This window comes from Oryctolagus cuniculus, chromosome 8 (assembly GCF_964237555.1).
Source record: "Oryctolagus cuniculus chromosome 8, mOryCun1.1, whole genome shotgun sequence".
Lineage (NCBI taxonomy): Eukaryota > Metazoa > Chordata > Mammalia > Lagomorpha > Leporidae > Oryctolagus > Oryctolagus cuniculus.
In genome coordinates, this window is record NC_091439.1 from 79,329,868 (window position 1) to 79,343,329 (window position 13,462).

A 13,462-nucleotide genomic window follows, 5' to 3' on the forward strand; every position below is an offset into this window, starting at 1 on the left:
AGCTCTTTATTTCACTGATCTTTTGTACTTTTTTATTTCAATTTTGTTTATTTCTTCTCTTACTTTTATTATTTCTTTCCTCCTAAAAATTTTGGATTTGCTTTGTTCTTTTGGGGGGGAGGTTGAGATAAATTATTAGATCATTTATCATACCTTTTGGATTTCTTGATTTAGGCACTAATTGCTGTAACTGTCCTTTTAACAATGCTTTTGCTGTTTTCTAAGTTGTGGTATGTTGCATTGTCATTTTGAATTGTTTCATGGAAATTTTTAAATTTCCTTTTGATTTATTCTATGACCCACTGTTCAATCAGGAGCATGTTTTACAGTCTCCACGTGTTTATGTATGTTCTAGTTTCCTGTGTTATTAATTTCCTAATTCTTCCATTGTGGTCAGAAAAGTTACATGCTATTATTTCATTTTAAAAAAATTTTGAGACATGTTTTATGGCCTATTATATAGTCTGTCATTGAGAATGTTCCATATACTGATGAAAAGAATGTGCATTCTGCAGCTGTGGGATGAAATGTGCTATTGAAATCAATTAAGTCCATTTTACTAGATTAGCTCTGTTGTTTGTTTATTTTTTGTCTGGTTTATATTCCATTTTGAAAGTAAGTATTGGAGGCCTGCGCCGTGGCTAATCCTCCGCCTGCGGCACCGGCACACCGGGTTCTAGTCCCGGTCAGGGCACCAGATTCTGTCCCAGTTGCCCCTCTTCCAGGCCAGCTCTCTGCTATGGCCCGGGAAGGCAGTGGAGGATGGCCCAAGTCCTTGGGCCCTGCACCCCATGGGAGACCAGGAGAAGCACCTGGCTCCTGCCTTCAGATCAGCACGGTGCGCTGAACCAACGGCAAAGGAAGACCTTTCTCTCTGTCTCTCTCTCTCTCAGTGTCTACTCTGCCTGTCAAAAAAAAAAAAAAAAAGTAAGTATTGGAGTCACTCATTATTATTGTTATTGGAGCATATGTCTCCCATTAGATCTATTAACATTTGCATAATATAGCTGGATACCCTAACATTGGGTGCTTATAAATTTACTATAGTCACATCTTCTGTTTAATTTCTCCCTTAATCATTATATAATGACATTCTTTGTTAATTAAAAGAGTTTGCCTTAAAGTCTAGTTTGTCTAATGTGAATATAGCTACTCCAGATAATTTTTTATTTCCATTTGCATGGAATATCTTTTTCCATCCTTTCACTTTAAACCTAGGTGTATATCTTTGTTGGTGAGGTGTCTTTCTTGTAGACAGCACATGTATGGGTTTTGTTTTTTAATCCATTCAGCCAGTCTGTATGTTTTAATTGGAGAATTTACTACATTTACATTCAAGGTTATTATTGATAAGTAATGACTTGGTTTTTCCATTTTTCCATAAATATTCCTATTGTTTATTTGGATATCCTTTGTTCTTTTACTAGGAGGTTTTCTGCCTTCACATTTGCTCATGATACTGATTTTCTTTCTTGTTTCTCTGTATGGTACATCCTTAAGTACCATTTGTAAGGCTGTCTGGGTGTTGAAAAAAATCTCAATTTTTGTTTGTCTCGGAAGGTCTTTTTTTCACTTTAATTTATAAATGAAAGCTTTGCTGGGTACAATAGTCTGAATTGACAGACATTTTCTTTTAGGACTTGTACAATATCTCTCAATTAGCTGCTCACCTGTAGGGCTTATGTTGAAAATTCTGCTGTCCTAACAGGAGACCCCGTAAAGATAATCTTGTGTTTCTCTCTTGCACATTTTAGGTATTTTCTTTGTTTTACCTTGCAAAGTTTGTAATATGGTGAAGATTTTCTGATCATGACATTTGGGGTTTTAAACACTGCCTGTACTTGAATGTCCATGTCTTTCTTCAAATTTGGGAAATTGTCTGCTATTATTTCACTGAATAAGTTTCCTAAGCCATTCTGTTTTTCCATTTCTTCAGGAAGAACACCTAAGACACATATATTTGGTCATTTAATGTTATCTCCAAAATACCAAGCACTGTTTTTGGCTCTTCAATTTTTCCTTCTTTTTATCTTTTAATCTGACTGAGGTATTTCAAAATAATTGTCTTCTATCTCAGATATTTTTTCTTCTGCCTCATCAAGTCTGTTTTTAAGGCTTTCTAATGCACTTTTTACTTAATACATTAAACTTTTCATTTCTAACATTTCAGTGGGATGCTTCTTTAACATCTATATCTCCCTACAGAATTTCTCATCCATGTTATGTGTGGGTTTCTTTATTTCATGTAACTGCTTCTCTGGGCTTTTGAATAATCTTGTAATCATTCTTTTGAATTCCTTTTAAGCCTTCATCAATCTCCTCTTTTCACAATCTAATATTGGAATATTATTGTGTTCCTTCTGGGGGATCATACCATCTTTCTTGTTCTTGTTTCTTGTATTTATACATCTATTTTTATGAATCTGGATATTAATTTTTGGTATCTCCTTTTAAAACTTTGTTTTTGGAAATGTGCCTCTGAAGCTTTGTAGAATGCCTGTTGCATGCAGTGGACATCCAGAGGTGTGTGCTGGATGGAGACAAGTAGCTCTGGCCAGTGTTTTTGAGTGGAGCAGGAATCCACAGTGACACTGAATTTGGGCATGGTGTATTTCTGACCGTCGGGGGAGGCATTGGTGGCACTAGCTGGCATGTTCACAGCCTCAGCCCTTCTCTGTGCCAAGGTATACCAATTGATTCACTGCCAAGAGTGAGCTCATGGTGCCTGCACACCACACCCATTCAGGTTAGTAACTGCATTAGCATCCATGCTATCTGTAGTGTGAACACCAAGCCCCCTGCAAGGGCCCTCATTAACACTCAGGGAGTTCTGGGCTTCTGAAGTCAGACTAGATGAGTATCTAGAAAAACTATCCACATCTCAAACCCTTCTCAGTTTTTCAGCCTATGCAGAACTTGCACTGTCACAGGCAGGCATAGGGTGCAGGACTCACAAAGTCACAAGATGTAGGGGATCTGTTTCTACTTTGTGAGTTGCCCCATTCCTAGACTGAGCAGCCCAGCAGAAGTTGGAGCTCTGCATCAGCAAGCTGAGTCTGACACTTTGGTATGGGGAGGAGAGGGAAGCAACCTGGCCTCTCTTCACAAAGCTAAGTGGACATCTTGTTCCCTGCCATAGCTCCAGAATCAAAGTCAGTGGGAGCCACAGAGGTCTCTCTCTGATATAATCATCAGTGGCAGTACCTGAGCCACTGCAACCTCCTCTTACCTTGCTCTGGAAGATGGCATTTCCCCACCAGCGGCCAGCTATAGAAGTTGCTGGTAATGTGCTGCTGGATACCATGTGTTTGTACACTGTCCTTGTTTTCTGTGAACTTTCTATTCTGTAAGTTTTCCTCTGAAAATTTCTCTCCAACTGTCCCCTAGAAACATGGGTTCTTCCTTTGTTTTCTGGTATCTTCCTGTGGTTAAAATCAATGTGTCTTCCCCCTTGTTTTCTTTCTATTCAACCGTCTTTGATATCTACTGAAGTAAATTTCTTGTAGATAGCATATAATTGTCTTTTTGTAAAAAAAATTCAGCCAGTCTGTATCTTCTAAGTAAAGAATTTAGTACATATACTGTCAAAGTTATTATTAGGGAGTAATGACTTAATCTTGTCTTTTTTCTGTCAAATTTCTTCTGTTTATCTTTAATACCCTTTGTTCTTTTTCTAATGTGTTTCTACATCACTTTAATGATAGCAGTTATTTTTGTTTTGGTTCTGTATATAGGACACACATACATTGGTGTTATTTTATTCACATTTATCCTATCTTCAGGCCACTGTGCTTCTTATGTCTAAAATTTAATGCTTTATCACTAAATTTCAGAAAATTTTTTACAATGATTTCTTCATATTTTTGTTCTGTTCTCTTTTCTCTCCTAGAGACAATCCAATTATACATGTTTTAGACCACTTGATATTGTCATACAGGTCATTGGAATTCTCATTTTTTTACTCTTTTGATGTTTTCTAGCTTGAATAATTTCTATTGATGTGTCTTTCATCTCATCTAGCTTTTCTTTTGCTATATCCAATATGCTGGTAAGCCCACACAATGGACCTTCCAATTCAGAATTGTACTTCTCAGTTACTTAATTTCAATTTTTATAGTTTCTATTTCTCTGCTGAGATTTTCTGTCATTTCACTATAGTCATCTTTTCCTTTCACTCTCTACAGATTTAGCATAACTCTTTTAAAATCCTTGACTGCTAATTCCAGCATTTAGATTATCACATGATCTTTTTAGATTTTTCTTGCTTCTAGCTGAAATTTTCCATTTTTTATAAGTTAGTAAGTTTTGATTGAATATAGCTCACTGAGGATGTTACAATGATTGAGGTTGGATTTGTTTGAAGCACATTGAGTTTTGTTCTTTAACCAGGCAGCTAAAATGACTCATGTATTCTACTCATATGAGGTATGGTTTTATGATTTGTATGTTAGGCTCTACTTAATTTTGGTATTTAGTCCTAGGAGATGTCCATTATTGTAGTTCATGATCTTTATTTAATATGTAGTCTTTCAAGAGTCTCACTGAGTGTTTGAGGTGTTTATCAAGGTATTTTTCTTTGACACTGGCTTAGATTCAGGATCTTCCAGGTCTACAAAGCCTCCAGAATTGCATCTCAGTTGTCCTGCCCACAGCAGTCACTCCTTGCTAGGACTCAAGCAGTTTTTCCCAGTTCATTTACAGCTCATTGCTTGGCCAATAGCTTAGGTAATAATATATCCTATACTTCTAACCAGCGCCAACAAAAACACTACCTCTCCAGCACTGTATCCCACACTCAGTCACTCAGAAACTCAATACTCCTAAGACTATCTCCTGACAGAAAGAAATGAATGTTAAAAATTCAATCATACTGGGGCTGGCACTGTGGCAGAGTGGGTTAAAGCCCCATCCTGTAGCACCAGCACCCCATATGTGTGCGGTTCAAGTCCCAACTGCTCCTCTTCTGATCCAGCTTTCTGCTATGGCCTAGGAAACCAGTAAAGGATGGCCAAGTCCTTGGGCCCCTGCATCTGCCTGGGAAACCTGGAAGAAGCTCCTGGCTCCTGGCTTTGGATCAGCTCAGCTTTTGCCATTGTGGTCATTTGGGAGTGAACCAGTGGAATGGAAGATCTCTTTCTTTCTCTCTCTCTTGATCTTGATCTTATCCTACCTCTCTCTGTAATGCTGTCTTTCAAATAAATAAAATAATTCTTTAAAAATTCAATCATATGAGACAGACTGTAAAAGTAGAGCCTCCTTGAGGATTCCTTTGCATATTATTCTTATTTAAAATGTATTCTATTTTGCAATGCAATTTACAATGCAATATTCTCCTTTGAGGTATATCATATAAAAGATTTTAGCAAGTACTGAGTAATCTTTTTCATACTAATACTTCTTATATTTCCTTTGAAAGAAAAATGACTAGATTTAAATTTTATCCTTAAATTATTTGTTGTTGATGAAAAAATTTCTTAATTCCTTTTTTTTTTTTTGCTTTCAAACTTTTATTTAATGAATATAAATTTCCAAAGTACAGCTTATGGATTACAATGGCTTCCCCCCCATAACGTCCCTCCCACATGCAACCCTCCCCTTTCCCACTCCCTCTCCCCTTCCATTCACATCAACATTCATTTTCAATTCTCTTTATATACAGAAGATCAGTTTAGTATACATTAAGTAAAGATTTCAACAGTTTGCTCCCACACAGAAACATAAAGTGAAAAATATTGTTTGAGTACTAGTTATAGCATTAAATCTCAATGTACAGCACGCTAAGGACAGAGATCCTACATGAGGAGTAAGTGCACAGTGACTCCTGTTGTTGACTTAACAAATTGACACTCTTGTTTATGGCCTCAGTAATTTCTTAATTCTTGAGAGGTGATAAAAAGTATGTCAGGGAGACCATAACCCTTGGGCAAATAAAGGAATTGCAGATTGCCTGCTTCTGAAGAGAAGGAAGATGTATTTTAAAGACTTTTATTATTTATTTATTTGACAGGTAGAGTAACAGACAGTGAGAGAGAGAAAGACAAAGAGAAAGGTCTTCCTTCCATTGGTTCACTCCCCAAATGGCCACAACGGCTGGAGCTACGCCAATCCGAAGCCAGGAGCCAGGTGCTTCTTCCTGGTCTCCCATGCGGGTGCAGGGGCCCAAGCACCCGGGCCATCCTCCACTGCCCTCCCAGGCCACAACAGAGAGCCAGACTGGAAGAGGAGCAGCCGGGACTAGAACCAGGTGCCCATGTGGGACGCCGGCGCTGCAGGCGGAGGATTAACCTAGTGTGCCATGGGGCCAGCCTCGGAAGATGTATTTTCAAAAAGAGAGAACTAGGAAGGAACATGTTGGCTCATATACTTTATCTTATATGAAGAATCAAAGGACAGCTTTAAAAATCACAGAAGAGGGGCTGTCATATTGGCACAACAGGTTAAGCTGCACCCTGAGACACCAACATCTCTTATTGAAATTTGTGATAGAATCGTGGCTACTGTTTCCTGTTCATGTGCTTGGGATGGCAGCAAAGATGGCCCAAGAACTTGGGCCTTTGTAAACTGTGTGGAAGACCCAGATGGAGTTTCTGGGTCCTAACTTTGCCTGGCCCAGCACCTGTTGTGCTGGCATTTTGGAGAATGAGCCAGCCAATGGAAGATCTCTTTCTCTTTCTGTCACTTTTCCTTTCAAATAAATAAAAATATGTCTTTTTCTCAAAAAGTCACAAAACACTGTAATTCAATGCTTCTTGCTATAAAAGATATGATTTTATTGTTATACCACACATTACAACAGGATTTTGACACTTAATACTGTGAGCAGAAATATGTCCTGTGAATTTACTGCTAAAACGTACGGGGGAGTTTGAGTACCAGTTTGAGTCCCTGTTCCTCTGCTTCTGATCCAGCTCCCTGATAATGCACCTGGGAAAGCAGTGAAGGATCAATAGACCAAGTACTTGGATCCCTGCACCCACATAGGAGACATGAGTGGGACTTCCATGTTTCAGGCTTTGGCCTGACCCACCCCCAACCATAATGTCCCTTTGTGGAAGGGAGAAGATTCTTTCTCTCTCTCTCTCTCTCTCTCTCTCTCTCTCTCTCTGTATATATATAACTCTGCCTTTTCTGCCTTTCAAATAAATAACATTTTTTTTAAAAAAATGCATCTTGAGCGACATCTTCAAACTCTAATATTGGAAATATCAATCATGTCCTAACCACTTACGACATGGTATCACATTAAAAGCCTCTAAATATTAGAATTTTGTATTTAGAATTACGGTAATAATAGGACTTTCTCTTCTAAATAGTCTCATGCATGTGTATGTTTGGATGTTTTTGTGGTGTATGTAAGCACGCATCTGTAGAAAAAATACCTTAGTCTGTAATACGGAATTTTAGATACAGAAGGCACCTTAAAAATAAACTGAAAATCAATTTACAGCCAAGGAAACTGAAGTGTGAAGATCTAAGTAACTTAATCAGTCACATAGCTATCTGAACTAGAACTCAGGATTCCTTTTATCTAAATTCTACTTCATCATATTAAGTAACAATTTTTTTCTTTTTTTAAGATTTATTTATTTATTTGAAAGTCAGAGTTACACAGAGAGAGAAGGAGAGGTAGAGGTAGAGGTAGAGGTAGAGGTAGAGGTAGAGGTAGAGAGAGAGAGAGAGAGAATCTTCCATCCATTAGTTTACTCCCCAGCTGGCTACCATGGCAGGAGCTGCACTGATCCGAAGCCAGGAGCTTCTTCCAGGTCTCCCACATGGGTGCAGGGACCCAAGAACTTGGGCCATCTTCCGTTTCTTTCCCAGAGAGAGCTGGATTGGAAATGGTGCAGCCAGGACTCCAACGGTGCCCATATGGGATGCAGGCACTGCAGGCGGCAGCTTTACCCACTACACCACAGCACCAGCCCCTATCTAACAATTTTTAAAAGAAAGAAAAATTTCGGAAAAAGAGTCAAGAATGGGATGTATTTGTTCTCATAACTTGTTTACAGCGAACAACTATGGATACCTGATAGTATTTGGCAATAACCTAATGATGACCAGAGTTAGTTAAAAACTTTGTATTTGCCTCATCACTTATGGTCCATTATAGTCTTGTTTTAAGGATTCAGGGTTAAACTCCTGTAATAGGTTCTGTGCCACATCTTTTTAAGGAACTGATGAAAGTAGAAAGGAAAGCAGGTAGAGGGTAGAATTTTGCATCTGAGGACAAAAATCAAGAAGCAATTCCATTTGCTTCTTACTTCAATTATCACTAATGCTGGTTATCTGATTTCTCTGATTCCTTCCCTCAGCTGGAGATATAAACTTACACATACATATAATAGGAACATGAAGATTAAAAAATGAAGTATTAATATTAATTCTTTAGTGTACAATGCCTTGAAAATGATATTTTAAAGAAAATCATCCCTAGAATGACTTTTCAGTCAAGACAGTACTCATCCTGCCTTCTTCCCATGAACATCAATTAATTTTCAGCGGCAATGTCAAGTAAGAGAAGAGGTAGGAGTAACAGCACCCAGTGAGGGTCATTTCTGGTTACCCATTGTTACATAACAAATCACTCTGGAACTTAGCATTTTAATACAACATTGGTAGCTTCGGGATCTGAAGGAGAGAAGGCCCACACTTCCAGGAATGGAGAGTCCCTACCCACACTTCCGGGAATGAAAACTCCTTGCAAGGTCCCTGTGGGTGCCTAAATGTCAACTAATGAGGATCAGACATGCCTCAACCTTTAACCCCCATGCCCTGTATCTATAAAAGGAGCCCTCCCAAACTCTGTTGCCTGACTTCCCCGTCCCCGCCCTGTTGGGACTAGGAACCTTGTCCTGGAGTGGAATCCCAATAAAAGCCCATGAATTGATTCATCTGTCTGGGAAGATTTGTTATGCACCAGACACCTTGCAAACATGATTCATGGGTTGACTGGGCTTGGTGGGACTGCTCTTCACATCTCATTTGGGCCACTCAGATAGATTGTGACACAGCTGAAAATTATGACTGAGGCTAAAGTTATTTCTACCTAGATTCAACTGAGACATTGAGATAGTTGGAATTTCCTCCATTCCCTCTTTGTGTGACTTCTTTGCAAGGAATAGACTTCTTCTAGGGCTTCCAAAAACAGATATTAGTGAGTCACCTGTGTGTCGAGATGTGATATTTGAGAAAACTATACAAGGCTGTGAATACTTAGATGCATGCCTCATTAGATACCATCTATAGAGATTAACTAAGGGGCACAACAGAATCCCTGTGGAATATATATGCTACTTAAGGAAGATTTTATATACTTTGGCATATGAGGAAAGAATAAAGTGTTTACTTTTATAATTAAAATACAAAAAATGGGCCGGCGCCGCGGCTCACTAGGCTAATCCTCCGCCCAGTGGCATCAGCACACCGGGTTCTAGTCCCGGTCAGGGCGCCGGATTCTGTCCCGGTTGCCCCTCTTCCAATCCAGCTCTCTGCTGTGGCCCAAGAGTGCAGTGGAGGATGGCCCAAGAGCTTGGGCCCTGCACCCCATGGGAGACCAGGAGAAGCACCTGGCTCCTGCCTTCAGATCAGCGCGGTACGCCGTGGCGGCCATTGGAGGGTGAACCAACGGCAAAGGAAAACCTTTCTCTCTGTCTCTCTCCCTCTCACACTGTCCACTCTGCCTGTAAAAAAAAAAAATACAAAAAAAGGAAAAGAAAACTCAACCCAACTTCTTCATCTGGTAGAGATAAACAAATCCTAGCCCCATGCCCTCAACTGAGAGGTATGCTTACCACCTTAGTCATACCAGAATCTTGGGGAAAGTTGGCATACGTTTGGGGTTTGCAGGAATGGGTGGACAGTAGTGCATCAGAGATAATGATGGCATTATCAATTTTTAAAATTTATTTATTTGAGAGGTAGAGAAACAGAGAAAGTTCCCATCCACCAATTCCTTCCCCAAATGTTTGCAATGGCTGAGCCTTGGCCAATGAGAAACCAGGAGCTGGGAAGACAGCATGTTTAACTCTTAGCAATTCCGATTTCAAAAACAAAATTCTGATGTGCTGACTTTCTTGGCTTGCATTGAGATTTGCGTTCATATTGACTTTATGCTAAGACACAGTCTTTTACCATGTATTTTTATTAGATTAGAAAAACAGAGTGCTCAGGACTAATGCAAATTTGATTTCAGAAGTTCTTTCTCTAACACCCTCCCCCATCCAAAACATGTTCAAAGTTGAAATATTTGCATTACTCCACAAAAGAACACACAACTTTTTAATCCAAATTTGATCCTACTTTCTCTTTATGGCCATCCAGCTTATTCCCTGGACACAAAATTAAAACAATGAAAATCCCATTAGTTTTCACATTCATTAGTGATAACATCTAAAATTTCAGATTTTTCCTTTAACTGGGAAAATTTCAAGTCTGCTCCCCAGAGAAACTTTTCAAGGTCAGTGAGGCCCTCATTAAAGAGGCTGACCCTTGGGAAGGTGTGAAAAGGCATTCTTCCAAAGATGATATTTTCACTACCCCACACAGAGTTTCACTTCCACAAATAAAGCAGCTTAACTTGAGTAAGCCCTGTCATTTAAAGCCAATATCCCAGTCTTATGGGCTGTGCTAAACAACATATTGGGATATATATATATATATATATAAAATGCAGAAATGTGCTGAAATGTACTCAAGAAGAGTTTCCAAAAGCATCACAAAAAATCCAAGTATAACTGAGAAAAAATTTTTGAAAATGGCTTTGTCTTTTTTGAATGATAAATAGTCAGTTGATTCTGGCTTTAAGTTAACTATGGGACATAAATATTAGTCATTTCCAAATCTCAAAAGTATAACTCACTTCCTGGCACTCAGAAAATAATTATTCAACATTTAATAAATGAATGAGTGGTCCATCAATGAATATATTATATGCCCTCTAACCTTCTTCCTTACCAATCAACTAAAATTCTTTGACTATGTCCTGATTTGCTAGAGCATGGAATTGGAAATTATAATTATGACTCATCTCAGTGGCTGAGCTTTGATTAGTCCATGTTTTTTCTTGACCCTTGCCTCCAACCTGATATAGTCTGGATATTGTCAAATGTTAATGAATCAGCTCTTGAAGGCTAAATGGAAAGATGCTCCATTCTGTGCTCGTAATTTGGCCCCTACCATGTTTTTCCATATTCAAAGAGAGATAATGGCCTAGAATGTTTAATAATTGATGAAAGACATGCATGTCCAGATTATAGAAGCACAGGAAGTTCAGAGAAAAACTAATGGAAATACGTCCAAAAAGGCAGAGGGCATGAAAAATATTAAAGCCAGAAATTTAAAAACTTTGTCTATATTCCATCTGAACAGTGCTTTTTATTTTCCTTTTGACTTGTTGAACTTTTAGTGTAGCATTAAGCTATTAACTATAAAGTAAATTAAAAATGTATTGTCACAAAAAATTAAAAAAGAAATAAAGCCAGGAGAGGGAGGGAAGTCATTATATTTTTAGAATTGTATATATCAATGACATGAAATATTTTCTCTTTATATTAGTAAAAATTGTAAATAAAAATTTAAAAACAAAAAAATCCAGAAAAAAAAGACGGATTATTAAAAACTAAATAAGCAAACAAACATCTCAACAGGAGTATTAGAAGCCAAAGGTCAATGAAATATACTGTTCCACATATTAAATATCAATTAAAAACAGGAGAGAGTAAATATATCTTTAGATACAAACTGAGAGAATACATGGATGCTATAAGAACTACCAAAGGTTGCATGTATAAAAAAAGAAATTAAATCTAAGAGGGAAGAGTGGACTATGCAAAGCTCTTTAAACAAGCTAATAGACAAGGATGGTTTTAAAAATTGAAATTAAGCATTGCCTTGAAATAAATGAATAAAGATAAAATTGGAAGGATGTTTAAAACAAGGAAGGATAAAACATTTTTTGAATTTTTTCTCTTGTAAAACCTAGTGTTGTTATAAGACAGGTTGAAAATGAAGTTTTGAAAATGAAAATATGTAAGTAGAATTATCAGGAGAAAAGAAAAGAGAAAGATGATATAGTCACATTAATACTAAAAAATCATTATGTAAAGCAAAGGCATTACTAGGGATAAAAAGAGCCCAATCTCACGATAAAAAGAGTAAGTTACAAGGGAGACATAAAGAGCCAGAACCTGTCTATGCCTAACACTATATCCTTGAAATATAGTCAACAAAATATCAGGGTGATTACAAGTAGAAACAAATACACAAAAATGTTAGGAGATTTGAACATGTCTCTTCCAGAAATAAAAAATATAGCAGCCAAAAAGCAGCAAAGGTAGGTGAGCATACAGGAAAAAAAAATCACATTTATCTCGAAAAATTATATGAAAAGACATATATAGGGCCAGCTCTGTGACATAATAGGTTAAACCTCCGCCTGCGGCCCTGGCATCCTATATGGGCGCCAGTTCAAGTCCCGGCTGCTCCAATTTCAATCCAGATCCCTGTTAAACACCAGAAAATAGCCCAAGTGCTTATTCCCCTGCAACCACATGGGAAACTCAAAAGAATCTCCTAGCTCCTGGCTTCGGATCAGCCCAGATCCAGCCTTTGCAGCCATTTGGGGAGTAAACCAGAGGATGGGAGACCTGTCTCTGTCTCTCTCTATCTGTAACTCTTCCTCTCAAATACATAAATAAATCTTTAAAAAAAAGTCATACATTAACCCATATATAGAAAGCTTCCCTCCAAATCTGCCTAAGCCACTAAGGAAGTCTCAAAACTACCAGATAATTAATATATTTCTGAACAGCTTTTTTTTACTACAATGCAATAAAATTAAAAAAATTAATAAAAAGAAAATGCCAAATAATTTATGTATCAAAGAATAAATTCAATAAAATAGCAACAATTGAATAATTGGATATAAATATTTTATATCAAAATTTATTAAATGCAACTAAAATAATATTTAACAAATAAATTTATAACCATAAATGTACATTGGAAAAGAAGAAAGATTAAAAATTAATCAGTGAAGCACAAATTTAACAAGAGTGTTTGCCAGAAAGTGAATCTGAAGAATGTTTGTGAGGGGCCTTCATTGTGATTAATGGCCTGCTAATGACCTGGGAAAAGCAGGAGAAGATGGCCCAAGTGCTTAGGCCCCTGATGCCCATGTGGGAAACCCTGAAGAAGTTCCTAGCTTTGGCCTGACCCAACCTGGGCCATCTGGGGAGTGAACCAGCAGGTGGAAGATCTGTCTGTCTGTCTGTCTGTCTCTCTCTCTCTCTCTCTCTAGCTCCCTCTTTTCCTGTAACTCTGACATTCAAATAAATAAATTAATATTTTTAAAAGTATATAAGAAAAAATTATCAAAATGAAATAATTAATTTTTAAAATTTAAAAACTTTAACCAACATATATAAATTGTACATGTTTGTGGGGTAATAAGTGTTTTTTTGCC